This window comes from Malaya genurostris, chromosome 1 (genome assembly GCF_030247185.1).
Source record: "Malaya genurostris strain Urasoe2022 chromosome 1, Malgen_1.1, whole genome shotgun sequence".
In the NCBI taxonomy this organism is placed as follows: Eukaryota; Metazoa; Arthropoda; class Insecta; order Diptera; family Culicidae; genus Malaya; species Malaya genurostris.
The window spans coordinates 52,686,750-52,707,865 of NC_080570.1; the positions used below are offsets into that span (position 1 = coordinate 52,686,750).

At 35.7% G+C, this 21,116-nt stretch overlaps 1 protein-coding gene across 3 annotated transcripts in view; it reads left to right on the forward strand.

Annotated features, from left to right (window-relative positions):
• Positions 1-21,116, forward strand: part of LOC131439540 (cadherin-87A) — a 764,232-nt gene that overhangs the window by 152,677 nt on the left and 590,439 nt on the right. For all 3 annotated transcript variants that reach the window (XM_058610700.1, XM_058610709.1, XM_058610716.1), the window contains exon 3: positions 18,671-19,232. The gene's annotated coding sequence lies outside the window, so the exon portion shown is untranslated. The remainder of the gene's footprint in view (positions 1-18,670; positions 19,233-21,116) is intronic.

A 21,116-nucleotide genomic window follows, 5' to 3' on the forward strand; every position in this document is an offset into this window, starting at 1 on the left:
AGGTATTTTGCTCGCTTTCCACTCTAACCATGTTCGGCTAGTTAATAGTTGCCTGCCTTTTACTCGTAACGATCCGTAGATGCATCTCTTTCTCGCTCTCAAAGCGGCACTGTTAGAAATATTGTGTTAAATTTTGATACCACAGGGCGATATGGATCGATCAAATTTTATTGTACCAAATAGCGATATGAATCTATGTGTCAATGTGAATTCTGAAAATTACTCCAATTTATCCTACAAAACTAATTCTACCAACTATCTAAATCGATTTTTAACGTTCAAATCCGAAGGCTTTTTTTTTCTCTTAGTGCTCACCAAACACCATCTATCACAGGGTTACATCGAAACTTTTTTTTCTACTTCTTCTACTCCTGCTTGCTCCGTAGTCGATTTTTTTGCCCCACAGTTTTTTTTCGTTAACTTACTAGCTTACACACGCAATCGTTACCGTACCACCGTCGCCATCGACATAAAAGCAGTGATGCCGCCGTTTGTGTCGGCATTTGCCGTTTACGCACCGGCCGGGCACCGCTCGGCAATCCTGAAGCCATTTTAGCAATCCGTAATTTGGGTTTTCTGCTGCTCCATGCATTGGATCAGGTGTATTGGATCACAACAAACGGAGATGTATGGAGAAATCAAATGTGTTATGTGAAGTGAACTAATCAACTGGAAACGCTTGCACCTTCGGGATGTGAGGAAGAGTTCCAGGACTTGGGGAAATTGTAAAGGTTAAAAAAGCGATGAAAAAGTACTTTTGTTCGTGGAAAACTCACTTCACGCTGGAGACAGTAAGACAACTGTGCAGGTATTTTTTTTAGATGCTCAGGTCCATCGTTCTCAAATTGCAGATAATTTTAGATTCAATGAAAATACGTACTTGACTTGATAAAGTCGAATTTGTTTTTTCACAGCGAAACTTGATATTTTACTCAAAACAAACTGGAGGAATCCTGGTTATGCATGTGAATATGAAATTTAGTTAATTTTGCATTGCACAATGAAGTAGTCAGTCATAATATGTATTGTAATTTTAGTAACTGATGTCAGTAACTATTGAAGTTATTATTTTGAAAATTAGTCTGCAGTAATGATTCGAAAGGTGAGACACTGGGTACCATACTTTAGTAATCAATATGCATCAAAACGATGTTGTATATTTCCCTTATATACACACAAACCTTCGTTTACGTAAAATTTTTTTCGTAACCTCTTTTTACGTAACTGTTTTTATGAACCAAATTCCAAATAATGTAATCTTTTCTACGAATAAAATCCAAAATAACGTATACTTTTTTACCTACGATCCTAATTCGTAAAAAGAGGTTTTTACATAAAATGAAAATGGTTTCCATGTTACTGATATTCCATGAAAACCACTACAATATGGGTATTCTTGGAACGAATTTGATGAAAATTTCAGAAAACGATATTTGATTTCTTCCGGTTTATCGATATTGAAAACCCTTACAATTTTGGTACGAAGGTGATTCGTAAGAGCGGGAAAATTATGTTTGGGGTCGTTTCGAAATCCAAGATAACGACTTCCAGTTTATAGATAGGGTAAGGGCTCCCTATTTCATCTCAGCTCCAATTTCCATCTCATTCCTTCACCTCATAACTTTGAACATTAATCGTATCTTCAAACGTACCTGAACAAAACTGTGGAACGTTTTGTTAAACATTTATTCTAGGTTTTGACACACTTTCCAATTGAAAAAAATAGTTGGAAAACCTTCAGCGGTCGCTTTTTTCATTTAAAATAAACTCACTTTCTGATTTAGGAACCACTTTCGTCTGGAGTTTTACAATGCATCATGTTTCTGTATATTTACTAATCGGCTCGTCTCAAAACATGATCACTATTTCACATAATTACACCACTATTCAATGTTGGATGACTTTATAGTTAGTAATGTTCACTATCCACTTGTTTATTCAACGATTAAAGACTTCTGAAATTACCTGATTAGTAATAAAAGCAATGTAATATATGAGATAAAAATTTGCACTTAATTCGCTTGATTGCGCTTTGTTTTCATCTTATTTCGTATCGCAAGGTTGCCAAGTTTTCTCATAATGTTAAATAAAAATAATTATTTTTTCTTCTTTAAATTATCATCAAGAAGTATTTTTTGGTATCCGTGACATTAGTTTAATTATATCATTGATATTTATATACAAATAAAACTGTTTCGTAATCTAATATTACCAAATAGAGCGTGTTAAATACTAATCAAATAACCATTATGGCAAATCTAGTAGCACTGGTTTCTTTCCGCTATACGTCACCTTAACACTGTTAAATGTGTGTGTGTTTCATTGGCTGTGCACAGAGATGCCAGTAATTTTCGTAGAAAATATGTATCTGCTCTATCTGTTCTCACTAATAAAATGAATCAAATTCAAATTCAAATCAAATTCAAAATGGTTTTAAATTTTAATATAAATGTTTATCAGTGTTCATCATCGAACATTTGCACAAAAGATTTCCATTTTAACATGTGATTTGTCCGTTGATTATTAAACTTTTAAAGAAGTAACACTGTAATCAAATACTAATAGATACTCAGAGAGAACAGTCTAACGTTTTACTTCTCACTTTTTATGAACCTTTACAAATCTGTTTTAAATTTAGAAAATCTGTAATCTGATTTAACGAACGCGAACGCAAAAATCTATACAATACAGATAATTCTGTATGAATGGCATCTCTGGTTCTAAATTTTGTGTTTTAGAAGGGCTAATGCCTAAATAGTAACAATTCTTTTTTGTTTTTTTTTAAGTTCTCCAAATTAACTGCAGAGTAAAAGTTTAAATTTGAAACGAAATGTAATAAAACGATCCAAAAAATTTTAAACGTCGAAATGATTCCAAGCTGTTTTTTTTTTAAATATCGTGTGTTGTGTCATAGTTGGCATTAGGCCATCTTGTAATTCAGAACCACTTCAAACATTGTTTTCTGACATTTTCTAATCAAATCCATTCCAGGAATACCACTATTATAAGAGTTTTAAAGGAATATCAATAAACCGGAAGTCGCCATCTTGGAATTCAGAACCACTTCAAACATTATTTTCCGACTTCTACTAATAAAATCCATTTCGAAAATCGTCATATGATTGGGTATTTCCCCTTTCATAACACAAAATTTTTTTTACGAAGTAAATTCCAAATAATGGACCTATCAGTGCTAAATGCAACTGTAAAGCTGATATAAAACCACAAAAGGCGAAATATTTAACATTTAAGGTCAGAGACATAACTGGATGACTTGAATACGAATAAGACTGACATGCTTTTCCACACTTAGAAAAATTGTTCCTAAGTTTGAGTGAATCACACACCTATTTGGTATAAAAAAAGCTAAAAAAACGTAATACAAATATATTTATGTCGAATCTTTCCAAAAATTTGAAATTATTATATTTTTCATGATACAAGTAAAATGGAAGCGACGGCCGACATATAGCATGTAAAAACATAAAATGATACTAAATATTTTCAGTTTTAAATGCGAAATATTCATATTTTTTATTTTATATTTTTTGGCAACTACCGTGTATCTGAATATTAAACAGTTTTTAAGGAATTACATGGATGTATAGGTTATCAGTTGACCACAACAAGTATTACATTCAACATTCACATCTCTCGCTTATAAACCGAATAAGTAGTACATAGCTCATGCCAAAGATTTTATTTTGCAACAAAAATTGAATTCATTTCACTATAAGCGAGAAATTTAACTATAAGAGCATTTGAGAAATAAATTGGATGACTAAATTGACCGTCTTAAACAACATGCACATATATGAAGTCTGCCTCATATTAGTCTGTTTTATTAGCGAACAATCACTGAAAATATTCCGTATTTCTATGTGTCGGTTTTGCACGATACGGTTTGTGCGATGATTCATTTAAGTAATTCATGTTTTTGGACTTTTGCGCACCTTATTTTGGCGTTGAATTTCACCTTAATGCTTGTTCATACCAAACATTTTAGAAAACTTTAATTGTGAGTTATTTGTGGTTATCTCATACTACTCAAAACTTTATTATAAATTGCTGAACATGTTTTCGATGGTATCAAGAAACATCAGCAATTGTATATGGCATCCTAAGACCTTTAATTTAACTCTAAGTTAGTAAAAATAGGCTACGTTTTTTGCTGAGAAAAGTAAGTACACCTATTTTCTTTTTATTTATTTTATTTATATCACCCTGTGATTTCGGAGCCGGAAGGGGATTCGAATGAAGATCTGGAAGGTGATATTGGACGCTAGATCTTTTCAGTTGAATCATTTTTTTGGAAAAATGAATGAGTTGTCATTGAGAAAATGAAGTGTTTTCCTATTTGCAGGTTTTAATCAATATTTCCGGCTCCGGGATCCGGGGCCCGGTATGTCAAATATCGGTTTGTGTAGTCATCGACTTATAAGAGCTATGATCCGGAGGAATTTATTTACTACTTTTGGAAAATTAGCTCATCTTTACATCTTTTTCTATTCAAGCAAACTATTGAATTTGGAGTTATATGAAATTCATGGGGCAATAGTGCCTTTCATCTGAACCTTTGAGTTTGTAAAAATGGTTTCAAATGGTATATGGTATTTGACTTTTCGAACCTCGGTTCAAAAGTCGGCTTTCACTGTATACGCATATCCTTTATCCATGAGAAAGGCAAAATGTCGAATCAGCAAAATGAATAACGGATTTTATATTGCATAAAATCCAACGGTTCTTGATTGGATCGTAATCGTTGAACGAGTGAATTAGATTTCATCATATTGAACGGCTAAGCAGTTAGTAAATATTTGCTATTCTGGTTCGTTTTCAGTCTCTATCAATCTGACAACGTCGTTACAATGAAGGAGATAAATTAAAAGCGCCTTTAAAAACGACAAAAGAATGCTCTTTGAATTTGTATTCCAAATGTTTCTGGTGTCATTATCGATACTGGTGCCAAATTAACAAATTCGCAGCCAAATCTCTTGATCATGGAAACAATTGAAAACGTGTTTTCCATGCCTAAAATTCCAAGAATGTATTTATTTATAGTAGTAAACGCGTCTGACTGGAGCTGGCGGGTTTGTAATCATTGTAACTGAACACACTTGGAGTTATTTCCGAAAATAATGAAATTTTATAGCCTTGCTGAAAGACAGCATCTTAGCTAGTATCCTGTTCATTTCCAATCTACTTCACTTCATGTGACAGTTTGTCACGGAAAAACGGAAGCGTTTAGCTTTAAACGCTTTCTTTCTCTCGAGACAATCCGACCCTTTGTTACCTAGTGATATGAGAGATCCATTTGTTTGCACTAATCACTTGTTTACCCTTCGGGAGGGATAATATCAGCGGCAACAACAAGCTTCAAAAAGGACCCATCGAATTGAGGTGGGCGGGACGACGACTGGCATCGGCTTCGGGATCGAGGTGGGTTTTCTATCTACAAAGATAAAATTAGGAACTGAAAGGATCGCTCTCGGTTTAAAAAGGGATTATGGCCAGCTTTCACGTCATCCTCCGGGGAAGGACCGAGGTAATTTCTAAACAATTTTGTCTGTTTCCGTTTTCCACTTTTGACGTACCTGGCTTGGAGCCGTAATCTGGCGTTTTTTTGTTTTCATTTTTGTCTGAGTCACCATTGCTGCAAAATTGAAGATGCTAAATGTTTCCTTTGAACTTGTGTGCTTACTTTTAATGAGTCCGAATAGATTCCTTTTTTTTATTTGACCAGCATCAATGAAAACAACAACAACAAAAGAAAATGAAAATGGTCCGCAGTCGGCTTACCGTAGTTGGATAATACTGATTCGGTATAATTCCACCGGACGTTTATTATTATTTTTTTTGCTGGCAGGAGGTAATGGGAGTTACTTTCATCACGCACTACTATGCCGAGCTAGCGCGGACTGGATGACTTTCTACTTTGTTCCGTCTCGCTCCGTCGTCCGTCAATCCTTTGCGGTATGGTCCCCGTTTTCGCTTAAACCGACCGACGAAAAGAGGATTTTCGTCCCCAAACCGTCACCCAACCGTCATCAACCGCAGTATCTTTCTCCACCAATTCTACGTTGGATTCCATTTCCTGTGAGCACCGAACCATCCGAGCAAGCAAGGGATTTGGAATTTTTTAAGAGGCAAATTTTAAAATAACAATCATACTGCTTCAGCCACTTAGCGGATTTCGACGCGGTACAAAAATTCCACGGGGATACTCGGTCGATGGTCGCGCGCTTCTCCGGTACTACACCACCAGTGGTATTAGCATAAATGGGGAATTTTTTTGGTGAGGTAAGCAGCATTTGAGTGCTCGAGCGTAGCTGAGGGTGGCAGTCTAAGGAGGTTCCGCTTCTGAAATCGTCGGGTCAGCAATTTTTTAAGCTCGAATCCGATCGAAAATAAAAAAAAAACATAAATAAGCTAAAGTTTATCGGAATTCGTTAATCTCTGAGCAAATCTAGTCGGTTATGTCACTTATGCTATTATATCTTCGGAACCAGAAGTGACACTCATTTGAATTTCAAACTTGATCAACGGCCTAAAAGTAACTTTCAAAAGAGTCTGAGTTTGTTGCGAACGGTCCAGCCATCTCGGTGAAAACAGAATGTATAGGAAAAAGTAAGTTTTGTCGGTTTTGTCATTTATACTACCATATCTTTGGAACCAGACATGGCAGCCATTGAAAATTGGAACTCGATCCATGCTTCAATGGTAGTTCTTAAACGAGTTTAAACTTGTTAAAACTGATCTTGTCATCTCCGAGAAAATTGAGCAGGAGCGTTTTGTGGGTTACATCACTTATGCTATTATATTACCGGAACCAGAAGCAACAGGCATTGAAGCTTCAAACTTGATTAATGATTAAAAAATAGCCTTCAGACAAGTCTAAGCTTGTTACAATAGTTTCAGCCATTTCTGAGAAATTTGAACTGTTTGAAAAAAGTACGTTTTGTCGGTTACGTCACTTATACTATCATATGTTCGAAACCAAAAGTGGCAGCCATTTAAAATTCAAACTTGATTAATGCCATAATAGTAGCCTCCAGACATGCCTAAGCTTGTTATAACCAGTTTAGCCATCTCGGAGAAAATTGGGTGGTAAAAAGTGCGTTTTGTCGGTTACGTCACGTATACCATTATGTTTCCGGGACCAACCCAGTGGGGCCCTTCTGAACTTCGAACTTGATAAATGACCCAATAATTTTGCCTTTAGACGAGCCTAAGCTCGTTAAAATTGCTGTAGTCCTCTCCGAGAAAACTGAGCGGTAAAAAAGAGCGTTTTGTCGGTTAGGTCACTTATACAATTATATTCACGGAACCAAAATGGACAGCCATTTGAAGCCATTAGACCGATTTAAAATTGAACGGAAAGCAAAAAGTGCGTTTTGTCGGTTATGTCACTTAAGCCATTTTATATCCGAAACCGGCAGTGAAAGCCATTTGAACTTTGAACTGGATCAATGACTTAAAAGCAGCTCTAAAAAGAGCTTATGTTTGTTGATAATGATCTCGCCATCTCGGAAAAATATGAGCGTTAAAAACAATGCTTTGTCGGTTGAAATCGATTTAGCGATAAGAAAAACTTTTAGTTTTCAGATATATTCTATATTTTTAACTTTTATTTTTCAGATATTTTTCTATCCCGTCGAGCTGAGACGAATGATATGTAGCACTAGGGGTGTCCGAGGCGGAATTAAAGTTTATTTTTCTAGCAATTTTATATGTGTTTTACTTAGAAAGGCCAGAATAAAAGACGCTTCTTAATTTTTTAAAAAATAACTAATGTAATCTATGATATACAAATCTGAGTTCTTCGAATTTCGTGACTAAATATCTCGAAAACTTCTTCGAGGAAGGTCACTTTGTGTACATTTATTGCTTCTTAGCTGTACAGTCATAATGTAGTATTGAAATGAATGCATTTTTGATCAGGAACTTAAAACTGGAAAAATGTCTTCTCTTTTTAAATAAGCATCTAAAAGTGAATTTTAAATTTAAGTTTGAAATAAAATTATCTAATAAGTCAAAACAGATTTCATGCATGTTTCTGTGGCTCAGTCGATTATCAGACGAACTTGCGATCCAATGATTTTCGGTTCAAGTCGCGATGGGTTTCTACAAAATTCTTTGTTTTTTTGTTTCAATGAATTTCATGTCATGGAGTTTTAGACACAATATTAAATGTTCTTCCACGTAAATTTGCGTGAATTGCGACGCTCCATTTATGTGCATCTAATAAAATGTAAAAATTTTTAAGTGTGTACACTCTTAGAAGTATGCCGTAATTTCTTCGGTGGTGCCATAATATTACATCTACTACCATGTAAAAATAAATTTTGCGTCTGTATCGATGTAAGTTTTAGCTAGATTAACTGTGAAGATGAAGATATAACTTATCTTTCCATGCTTTCAATTGTGAATGTAAGTGAATCACGACGCTCCTTTTATGCGCATCGATAGAGTGTGTAGCTTTTTACAGTTCTTATTTCCCAATGTATTTCCTATTCATTGATCGTCAAATCATCTTACTGATATTTTTTATTCTTCAAGACGATGCTTTCAATAAAAACATAGAAAACCCGGTGCAAGATTACGACTACATTTCATTTATCTATGTATCATCTGTACTTGAATACTCAAATTAGATAAATAAAACGTCTCGCTTGTCGTGATCTTTATGAACAATCTCTTAGAGCTGGCACCAAGTTCACTGAAAAAAATCAGACTTTAAGTGCTGTTTGCTGAAATTGTTGATGATTATCGAAAAAGTTTTGAGCTCATGTTTCATTATTTGGCTATCAGGATTCAAGCTTTCTGAAAAAAAACAACCATGTGTCTCCATCGTAGGAATACAAAGTGTAGACGCAGGGTCTATCATTGACCAAACAAGAAAAACAACCAAACCTGCTACCAAGACTGGATCGGGGAAAAATCGATAGACGGAGTAGTAATAGTAATAGTAATAGTAATAGTAATAGTAATAGTAATAGTAATAGTAATAGTAATAGTAATAGTAATAGTAATAGTAATAGTAATAGTAATAGTAATAGTAATAGTAATAGTAATAGTAATAGTAATAGTAATAGTAATAGTAATAGTAATAGTAATAGTAATAGTAATAGTAATAGTAATAGTAATAGTAATAGTAATAGTAATAGTAATAGTAATAGTAATAGTAATAGTAATAGTAATAGTAATAGTAATAGTAATAGTAATAGTAATAGTAATAGTAATAGTAATAGTAATAGTAATAGTAAGTGTAATAGTAATAGTAATAGTAATAGTAATAGTAATAGTAATAGTAATAGTAATAGTAATAGTAATATTAATAATAATAGCAATTGTAATAGTAATTTTGGCCCATTTTCAATTTCAAATTCAAAGGACTATAACTTATTAGTACACAATTTCTCCATCTTGAGTTATGCTGTCATAAACTTCATCAGTACCCGGGTAGGTGTAAATAGCAAACAAAAGTCAAAATAATAACAAATTTTACCATCATATCTTGGTTTGATGTCTCTTTGTTGTCAGAGTGATACTTGATATTTTCGTGATATTTCATCAAGGGATCAAGACATTGTACAATATCTGTTCAACATCAAAATTAGTTATAATATCTTATTTCGTTATTGATGAGCTATTTCAATTTCATTAAGTAAATTGACCCAGTAGTTTTATCTTCAAATAAAATACCATTTAATAAACTGCATCAGAATCAGATAAGAGAAATACTTAAGATATTACTCTATTCTAAATGCTAGAATATAAAATAATGAACAAATTCATCTTCTATAAATATTTTGTTCTTGGTTTGATATTACAATGACAGAATTTTTTATTTTGTTGCTATTTTCTCATGCAGACTTTGTTATGATACGACTTTGAAGGCACAAATCTCCAAATATCAAGGGGAACGTGCCATTTGAGCCAATTTGTTCTGAAATAATGTTAATTTCTACCATTGAGATGTTTGATTTTAATGACAGAATTTGGTATTGGTTTGCAAATCACTTCTACTCGGGTAGTCAGCTACAAAATATCAAAAAATTAACAAAAAATCAAATATACCTAAAATTTGATTTTTAGGTTTTATTTTCAGAGCATTTTTTTCACAGTGTTTACAGTCTCTATACAGTCCCAATAGTTACCGAAAACATCACCGAAAACACCAAATCAATCTAACAAACCGTTTATGAGATAATGCTTTTTGAAAAATGTTTAGAACTTTTTGCTTAGGCCCTTCAGGCAAGGTTAGAGTTAAAATGGCAAACTGATGATGCTAATTGTCGTTTTTGGTCGTGAAGAATACTTATGCAAATTTTTAACCAGATGAAAAATATCCCTGGCAATCAAAAAGTCAATTTGAAAAAAAATCGACTCTGGGACGTGCAAAAATTTTGAGATCTCCGAAATGGATTTCTTTTTATTTCAAATATTTTGAAATGCATGAAACATGAAAAAATGGTAAAATATCGGCTTTTAGACCAAGATTTCTGATATCGAATTTTTCAAAAAGAAATATTGTTTCCGTGATAACACCAGATCTTGATCGGGGCGCCACTTAATTATGTGAAATTTAGTTCAAACAAAGATTGAAAATAAACCCTAAATTTATGCCAAGTGCACATAACAATTTTTATTTTGTTTTTACGTTTCGTCTTCGGCTCATCAGTGCACTGGCAGTTTATATTGAACTGCGAATCAGACTCAGGGGTTCAATATAAACCACTAAGTAGACTTAAAGCTGATGCTATTTGGAAAACAACTTTTTACTATTACACCGAAGTGCAATTTTTAAACTGATGTCTTAAACGAAACAAGTATCGGACCGCTGGCCGTACAGATTGTGGTAATTTGAGTATAGTTAGCAATTCAATACAAACTGCTTACGCACTGATGTGCGGAAGACGACACGTAGAATAAAATAAAATGAACTCTTCATAAATTATTTGATTTGACCTGCCATCTGAGTGTGCGGCTAAATTAGCCACCCGTACTTAATATCAGATATCATCAACAAGCAATTTTCACATGGGGACTGCTTGAACATTAGAGCACTAGGGATTTTCGAAATTAGAGATACCATATGAAGCAAAAACCATCATAATTTGAAAAACATTTTTATATTTTTCTTGAACCGTTTTCAACCCCAACCTACCCCTGAAACCAAGCTACCGAGCTACGCTCCTGACAATTCAGTTTTCCTGCGGATTAAACGAAGAGGCTTGCGGATTAGCGTGAGAGAAAAAAAGTTCGAATCGGATAATATAATAGCTTCAACAATCACAACCCGGCGAGTTTGAATTAACTTTCCGTAAAATGGGAACCGACAATTTCTCGCTCCGTTCTTGTGGCGAACTTGTGTTTCGTCTGTCGTTTACCCGTCTTGGTCGATTGAAGCAAACTTCTACTTTAAAATAAAATTCTAAATTTCTCTTCGCAAATGCTGCCAACCAATGTTTTGTGCTCTTGTGACAGTACTAAAATGTTGACAATATACTGTCTGTCGAGGTTGTGGCTGTTCGGATGAGAGCATTATTTCATACTTTGAAATTTCTCAGTTTTGCTACGTTTGGCATCTAAGCGGGGGTGTCATGTTCCGGTATTTTTTTTTGTTCGTATCCCGGATCCGGAACAGACATCATCAACACGTACGAATAATTGACCGTTAACCGGCACGCACAGGGAAGCAGCTGCCGCACTTTCCTTGATTATGTCGGATGCATCCCACCTAGATTATACTTTTCCATCACTTTTCCATTCTTTCAGTTGGCAAACTTATCGTCGGGAAGCAGTGGAGACGAAGCTTTTTGCATATATTACGGAGACTTTTTTTTGTTGTTTTCCTACAACTTTTCCTCAACTTTGCTATTGGATAACTCGTCTTGGGATTCGCAGTGTTCGAAGGCCCGGGGTTGCGCACATTCCAAGAGACAGATTACTTGAGCTCATAGTTTGCTGGAATTGTTTCCGCTGTAGTTTTTCATTATATGGTGTGAACTTCGTGCTGTGCGTGTTTCTTCACGGAACGGTGTCACTGTTGAGACGAGGAGATTGAGCTGGAACAAAAAATATGTAGATTTTGCTTCAAAGTGAAATACATTCCCATTTAGTAATTCATAGCGAAATTGTTTAAGCCATCTAGTTGATCTGATTATTGCTTACTGTGTTCTCTTCCTTACGGTTTGCATCCTTGAGATGAATCTAGGATGCACTTTGTGATTGAGTGAAAATTCATAGAACAGGGGAATTATTCCACAAGTCGGTTTTGATTTTACATTTCGGGTCGAATTTGAAGCCGATTTCCAATGTAGTTCTATTACGTGTACAAAGACGAAATGCAATTGTTAGTTTCCAAAAACCAGCTGGGATTTGAAGAACGCCAAACCACCGCCACCAGTAAGCAACCAAACATAACACTGAAACAAAATTTATGGGCCTAAAAAAGCTTTCGGTAGCTTTACAATGAGGTTCTTTTGAAATACTCATGGACGACGAAACGTACGTAAAGATGGATTACAAACAGCTTACTGGACAAAAGTTCCATTAAACCATTGACCAATTCGCAAGAATACTTATGATTCGCAAGAATACTTATGATCTGACAAGACATTTGCAGTTGCGGATAAAAAATCCAGGATTTCGTGACAAATAAGTCCATGGATTCCCAAATGTGCAAGCTGGAGAGTTTGGAAAAAGTGTATTTTTCCGTATAGTTATTTAGGTTCACACTGTAAAGTTGTGGTCGGATTTTGCAAGTTGTCACTACAATGGCAAAGTGTTACAGTAGTATCGAGACAACGGGCTGAACATCATCGAAAAGGTCTTTAATCTGCAGTCAACTGCCCTCAATTCCACCCGATTCAGGAATATTGGTCGACGGTTACACCGAATTTAAAAAGGAGTGAAAATTTTACGACACAGAAGAAAAAGGGGTGTGAAACAAAATGGCTTACGTTAGCCAACAGAGTTAGGTATTCGAATAAAAGTTTGCGATTTCATCAAAACCAAATCGGAATAAATTTGTCCTCTTTTTCCTCTAAATAACCTTCGTTTTGAGTACCTAACATTGTTATATAAAAGCCTGTTTTAATCCACCTAGTAGTGTAATGATGCTTTTTTATATTATTCGTTTTCTACAATTTAAAATGTTTAGAAACGAGTTCCGAAAATTTTTGGTGCATAATACTACTACATTGATATATTACATTTGAATTTAAGGTAGTGAAAAACTATTCATTCATTTGTGAAAAAGTGAAATGAGCTCCATTTCATCATTTGGATTGATTTCTGTAAATGAATTCCAAATCTCTTCTGGTGAACCGTAATTCTGAAATTTCAGGATTAGAATTCAGCTTCAAAATTCTGTTTCCGAATTTAGCTCCAGAATATCTGGAATCCTGGGATTGGATTTAGGAACTAGTTTCGGAGCTAAATTCAGTTACGTTGTAACTTAGTTCTAGAACAAGACTGCAACTGGATTTTGAGCATGATTAGTTCTTCAGCTCGCTTTCGCATCTCATCCAAGTCAGTTGATATAACAAAACCGCTTACGTTCGGGACGGAAGAATCCATGTACAGTATTGTGCAGTGAACAATAGAACGACCTCGAAATGAGTGAACCAAACGAACAAAAGCTACCGCCGACACGAAAGAATACAATTGTTGTTGACTTCAGGCAGTGCAAAATTCGACCTTCGATACGAGAACTTGAAGGTTTGCTCAAGGAGCAAATGCATCTTGACATTAAACGTGTGTTAAACGTGCATGATTAAAAAAAAACACATAACTTAAAAAATAAAATACTGCATAAATTCGGAAATTCACATGAAAACCGAATAACTCTGGGGATTCGCATAAAAAAGTTGCAATTCACATGAAAAATCCGCTTTTAAAACAAATCGCGTGCGAATACGGGAAACTGAATCCTACACAGAAAAAAGTAATAAATTTTACAGATGACATAATTTTACTAAAGATGTAATTATCAGGTGTACAACTTTGCTTCCGCCGTTTTCCGATAGGTGGCTGTACCGGCTGAGGCTGGTTAAAATACATAGATGATAATGCCTTTAAAGTGAGTGTGTACAGTGCCAAACGAATTGTCATCGCCGTTTCAGTGACAGTTGTTCTTGTTTTCGTATTATTCACGCTCGAAAATGTCTCTTTATGTGCCCAATTTTCGCCATTTGCGGGAAGTTTTATTTTTCTGTTACAATTCGAAAAAAAAATGCAACTGAAGCGCATCGAATGCTTTCAGAAAGTTACGGTGATGCTGCTCTGAGTAAAAGAACGTGTCGGGAGTGGTTTCAACGTTTTAAAAATGGTGATTTCGATGTCGAAGACAAACATGATGGTGGAAGAGAAAAAACCTTCAAAGATGAATAACAATTTACTACGAGCTCTTAAAACCGGGTGAAACCATCACAGGAGATCGCTACCGAACGTAACTGATGCGCCTTAGTCGCGCACTAAAAGAAAAGCGGCCACAGTATCAAGAGCGACATGGCAAAGTCATCCTCCAACACAACAATGCTCGGCCTCACGTCGCAAAAGTGGTCAAAAAGTACCTGGAAACGCTGAAATGGGGAATCTTGCCCCACACGCCGTATTCCCCAGATGTCGCCCCTTCTGACTTCCACCTATTCCGTTCGATGGCACACGGCCAGGCAGATCAACATTTTCAATCCTTCGAAGAGTTGGAAAAATGGATTGCTTCATGGATAGCGTCAAAAAAGGACTCCTTTTTTCGAGCCGGGATCCGAAAATTTCCGGAAAGATGGGAGGAAGTTGTCGCTAGCGACGGACAATACTTTGAATAATACATCTGTAAGCACTTTTTCGCAATAAAGCTTTAAATTTTGGAAAAAAAACGGCGGAATCAAAGTTGTACACCTAATAATAAAACTTAACTTGTCAAATGACGCAATATTCCAGTCTCCGAGTGAAAATTGCCAAGTGCCACTGTATGGATTTATATGTATCAATTTTTCATCAAGCTGATATGTGTGTCCGTGGCTCAGTCGACTAACTGGCGTGCTTTGTGATCTAATGTTTGTCGGCTCAAACCGCACGGTTGGTAGTGATCTTTTGTTTTCTATTTCATTCGATTTCAAGCCATGAGTAATTTTCAAATCACAAAATTTTACATGTTCTTGAATATAAATTTGTGTGAAATACGACGCTCCACTTATGTGCATCTTAAAAGATGTAAGATCACAAGATTTTTTCGAATTGTGTAATTCAACATTCTGGAAGTAGTATTCGAGGACTAGTTTCTTAACTAGATTTTGGAACTGAATTTAGTGTTCGAAATTCGTATTCAGACATCTGGTTCAGGATTTCTTCTTCAGAATTCCGGAACAATGTTCAAGATATAAATCTTCTGGATCCTGAAACCCTGGATTCTGAAACAAAATGTTAGATCTGAACACCGAACCAGAATTTAGTTAAAGAATTTAATTTAAATTTAAAGTTCCAAAATTCCGGAGTTATCACCCTGTATTCACCAAAAATGTGAAAATTATGCATTAAAAATGTGAAAATAATGTCACTCTCCTTTCTAAGAGATGGCTAAACCGATTTTCTCAAACTAATGTTCAAATGAAAAGTCTTATGGTCCCATACAAAGTTCCAGTATATCATTAAGATCCGAATTCTGGTTCCAGAATTACAGGAATTTTCACCAATAATGTTAAATCAATATCATTTAATTTTCTCGAAGAGGGTTGGACCGAGTTTCACAAACATAGATTCAAATTACAGGTCTCATGGTTCTAAACAAAGTTCCGTAATTTCATATGTATCCAACTTGATACACCAAAAAGTATGGAAATAGTGCATTAAATAGGTGAATATTATGTCAAACCGATAAACCGTATAAACTCCGTAACCGTATATATTCAAATGAAAAGTCTTATGGTCCCATATAAAGTTCCGGAATTTCATTTGGATCCAACTTCCGGTTCTGGAATTACAGGGTGATATGCATAAAAAATGTGAAAATAATGCACCAAAAATGTGAAAATAATGTCACTCACTTATCTCGGAGATGGAAGTTCTTAAGATGCCATAAGAATATCCCAATTTTCATTCGAATCAAACCCCTGGTTCCGGAGATAGGATAACAGTTCGGCTGAAAAGAATAGAAACACACGTTTTTTTGCCAAAATTCGTTTTTATTATTCAACATAATTGCCATCAGAGGCGATACAGCGATTATAGCGATCTTCCAACTTTTCGATACCATTTTTGTAGTACGATTTGTCCTTTGCCTCAAAATAGGCCTCAGTTTCAGCGATTACCTCTTCATTGCTTCTAAATTTTTTAACCAGCGAGCATTCTCTTGAGGTCTGAGAACAGGAAAAAGTCACTGGGGGCCAAATCTGGAGAATACGGTGGATGAGGGAGCAATTCGAAGCCCAATTCGTTCAATTTCAGCATGGTTATCATCGACTTGTGACACGGTGCATTGTCTTGATGAAACAAAACTTTTTTCTTCTTCAAATGAGGCTTTTTTTTAATTTCGCCCTTCAAACGCTCTAATAACGCTATATAATAGTCACTGTTGATGGTTTTTCCCTTTTCAAGGTAGTCGATGAAAATTATACCATGCGAATCCCAAAATACAGACGCCATAACCTTACAGGCCGATTGTTGAGTCTTTCCACGCTTTGGGTTCGGTTCATCGCGTGCAGTCCACTCAGCTGACTGTCGATTGGAATCCGGAGTGAAGTGATGGAGCCATGTTTCGTCCATTGTTATATATCGACGAAAAAAATCGGTTTTATTTCGATATAACAGCTCCAAACACTGCTCAGAATCATCAATTCGTTGTTGTTTTTTAACGATTGTGAGCTCACGCGGCACCCATTTTGCACAAAGCTTTCTCATATCCAAATATTCGTGAATAATATGTCCAACACGTTCCTTTGATATCTTTAGGGTGTCAGCTTTCTCGATCAACTTCACTTTACGGTCATTGAAAATCATTTTGTGGATTTTTTTCACGTTTCCATCTGTAACAGCCTCTTTTGGACGTCAACTGCGTTCATCGTCTTCGGTGCTCATATGACCAGTACGAAATTTTGCAAACCACTTACGAATTGTTGCTTCGCCCGGTGCAGAGTCTGGATAACACTCATCAAGCCATTTTTTGGTATCGGCGGCACTTTTTTTCATCAAAAAGTAGTGTTTCATCAACACACGAAATTCCTTTTTTTACCATTTTTTTCACAATAACAAAAGTAGCTTCACTCAAAATGCAATATCTCACAAACTAATAATCAGACAGCTGTCAAATTTATACTTTATCTTTTGAAGGTTGGTACTAACTGAAAATGGTATGGATTTAATTCTAGTGGCGCCCTCTCATAGAATCGATACGAACTTTTCAGCCGATGTGTTACTCAGTATGAAAACGTCAATTTCAGGAATACTTTTTTTCATAAGTTACCTCTTTATATTGGCTAGTGATTTTCTCTAGTTTGCAGAGAAAGAAGAGTTAGGAGACCCGTAAATTATTTGCTGAATTTTATGTAAGTCCGACTACCGGTGCAGTTTTTTCCGGAACTCAAATCGTCATTGAGAACCGTAAATAAAGTTGTAGTTCGTGTTAGTGTATGGTTGAATGAACCGAATGTCACTATGCCGATATCCAGCTTTCGGTTCCGGAAGTACCGGCAATAATAATCAAATATGATAAAATGGAGCCCACTTCACTTTCCCACGTATGATTAAATAGATTTTCACTAACTTAAGTTCAAATGTAGTGTATCAATGTAACAGAAATCTTCAAAACTATTTTCTGAACTTTTTTAAATCGTAGTATTTCGGGGAATATACAGGAGAAAATGGAAATTGAGAAAGGCACCATTACAACACTAGGTGGATTATTTCTCATGTAAACATTGTATACCTGATTTCCATGCAAAATGAAATAGTTGCAGATACGAGGCCTACCCTTGGCAATTATTTTCTGCAAATTTTCATATTTTCACAATTGCATATAGACATTTTTCTTCTCGGCTGGTTGCTCGTAAGCGAGGATGTATAACTGTCAATCAATGATTTTTATAACTACCCTCGTTTCCAGTTTTCTTCGCGGTAGTGAGTTAACAAAGCCGTAGAGATACAATTTAGAGAATTATTAGCAAAAAATAATGGCATGAATAATTCAATGCTCATTTCGACCTAAGTAATAATTGCGAACATCTTGACCTTGGTATATCCAAAAATGAAATGAAATTCCAGCTTAGTCGTAGAAATAATGCGTAGTATCTAAGTAAACATTGTAAACAATTTATTTGTAGTCTACATTTGCTTGACGAAAATAAATAAAATAAATGAGAGATTCTCTTTGTTTACTTTGTCTTTCGACTATTACGGTACGGTTCCTTCTCTTCAATGATTTGCCAATAATAATAACTAAAACTATCATCTTTCTATCTGCATTAAAGAAATTCCCGAAAAATACAGGAATATTTCGCAATAATTGAAAGAGAAAGTAAACAAAGAGAATATCTCATTGCCACTTAGGTCGAAATGAACATTCTATATAGAATCGATTTAATTTTTCGATGGTTTTAATCTAAGCTTGAAATAGAAAAAAAATCAAAATACTCCAACTTTTAATCCAATCACTGTTTCTCAATTCCAGGATCAAACTCATCGCTCTGTGGAAGCAATAAGACCAGACAACAAGTGCTCGACAAGATCGAAAAAGGCCAAGTTAATATATTAGTGTGGAAATGAAGTACAATTTCCGGTCCATACTTCATTTCGGTTGTCATTGTTTGTGGGTCAACAGTGTTGTGTGATGCCGTAGCAATCCGGTGGTGGTGTTGGTGGTGCTGATGGCAAATATGAAAAGTGCATGAAATATGACGAAGAAAGTGTGCAGTTTACCGAGCACTTGGTGAAGAAGAGCACTAGGTAATACCGAATATCAGCGACACGAACCGGTGGAAGCAAACCACCATCTTGGCGCAAAGGGTTCGGGGCTCGGAGGAAAATTCAAATAATAGTGTGCTGTTTGTTTCTACTCTGGGTTAGCGGTGATTTGTTTTCCCAGCAAGCAAGCAGAGTGGTTTCCATTGTGCGACGAGTGGCGAGCATCCGACACAGTTTGGCTGGCTGGCTGGCTGGCTGTTGACTGTAGGATTTGTTTGAAGATAGCAGCCGGAGGTTTCTCGTGTTCCTCCCGGTGTCAAGTTGCCACGGTAGGTTAGCCAAAGATCGTAAATTTTGTTTATTTTACAGATGCTTTTAGATTATGGCAAGCGATGCTTTGAAACATGACCGATGATACGGTTCCCCGTAAATTGCGAAAAATCATCTCCATTTTGTGAAATGTGTTGCCATCCAACCCGATGGGTAATGATATCACTCGGAACACTGCGCGGTAAATAACATCCGTGGAGGAAATTAGCATGATTCTGTTGAAAACGTGATTCGTTTTGCTGTGTGCGGGTAGAGAAAAAAAAGACCCACGCAGGAACTCGTCGTGCTGCGCCGAGTACGACAGTTGCAAAAAACTCATATTTTTTCCTCGGTAAATTTACATTTCGCTACAGCTGTATTATGCTGTAGTGCACATATTTACGCGATATTTATACGCGATGCACGGGTTTGAATTCATATGCAATGAGTTTTTTTTCCATGCTATTTTCTCTGTCTCGAATTTTGAGCATCGTGATTGAATCGCGGATCTCAATTTCGTTACCGCCGTGCCGGTGGCTTTAAGGCTGAAATAACTGTCGAAAATGTTTATTATGTTTATTAACTGACAAGGATTTAATGAGCGTATATTGCTGGAAGAAACATTTACGCATTGGCTATCAGTTGAAGTTATGTGCATTGGGAATTGGTTGCAAAGTCTGTGGAAACAGTAGGTACGAAATGTAGTACGGAGGCTTTGCTTTGTTCATTGCCAAGTGAAGCAAACCAAATCCTTGGTATTACATTCCTTTTGTGGAATTAGACCTTCTGTTTCAACAGATCTGCAGCCGAATCTATTGCTTTGTTCATTGGGTTATGTCTAATGAATCAATATTCCAGGAGTCTGAAAAGGCTTTATTTTACTGATGACACAAAATCTTAACCAGGAAGGTACTATCTATTTCACATTAGGGTTTCTATGGTCGTCATCTTTTACTTTTCGTCTTCAACTTTCAGTGAATAGCAGCTCAACTTGAACGGCCTTATTCATTACCTCCTGTGTATTACAGAAGATTTCATTAAAATATCACCAATTAAATAAGTTTACTAATTATTTTCACTAATTACAAGCAGAGCTTAAAATTGTCACGCACTAGAACCGAAAGTCAAACTTGGATGGAATTCAGCATATTTTTAAAGGACTATTAGTCTTTTTATTTGAATCTGAGTTTATGACAATGTGATGTGAGTTTATTTGGTTATAGACTATTATATTTAATGTGACATTTTTTCGTTTTCAAGAAAATTGAGTGTCATTATTTTAATTTTTTTGGTTCATATCACTCTGTGATTCCGGAATCGTAAATCGTTTCATGAATTCTGGTACATTGTATGGGACCTTTCATTTATGTCTAAGTTTGTGGAAATCGGTTAAGCCATCTGCGAGATAATTGAGTTATATTTTTCACATTCTGGAACCGGAAATCGGATCCGGATGAAATTCAGTGTATGAGATCAGAGAATTTCGTTTGAATCTATGCTTGTGGAAATCGATTCTACCTTTTTCAAGCAAATTGAGTGACATTATTTTTATTTTTTAGTACATTTGTCTGTAACTCTGGAACCGGAAGTCGGATCCTATTGAAATTCAGGAATTTGAATATGACCATATGAGACCTTGAGCTTCAAATGAAAGGCTTTATGAGACTTATTGAAAATCTCTAGTGCACAGAAGAAGCATCATTCAGTCAAATTTCTTTGTCATTTGGCGCTGGTTATTGCGCGCTTATGCCGGGTGTGAGGTTCAATTCATAGGTCGCTGGTCTTACAAGCCGTAAAGACGGTCTCAGAAAGTATGGACGCAACTAAAAACCGCTACCATTTCGCAATGGTTCAGAATCTGTAAATTTTTATGGCTGCGTCCTGTTGTTTACACTCTTCTCTAA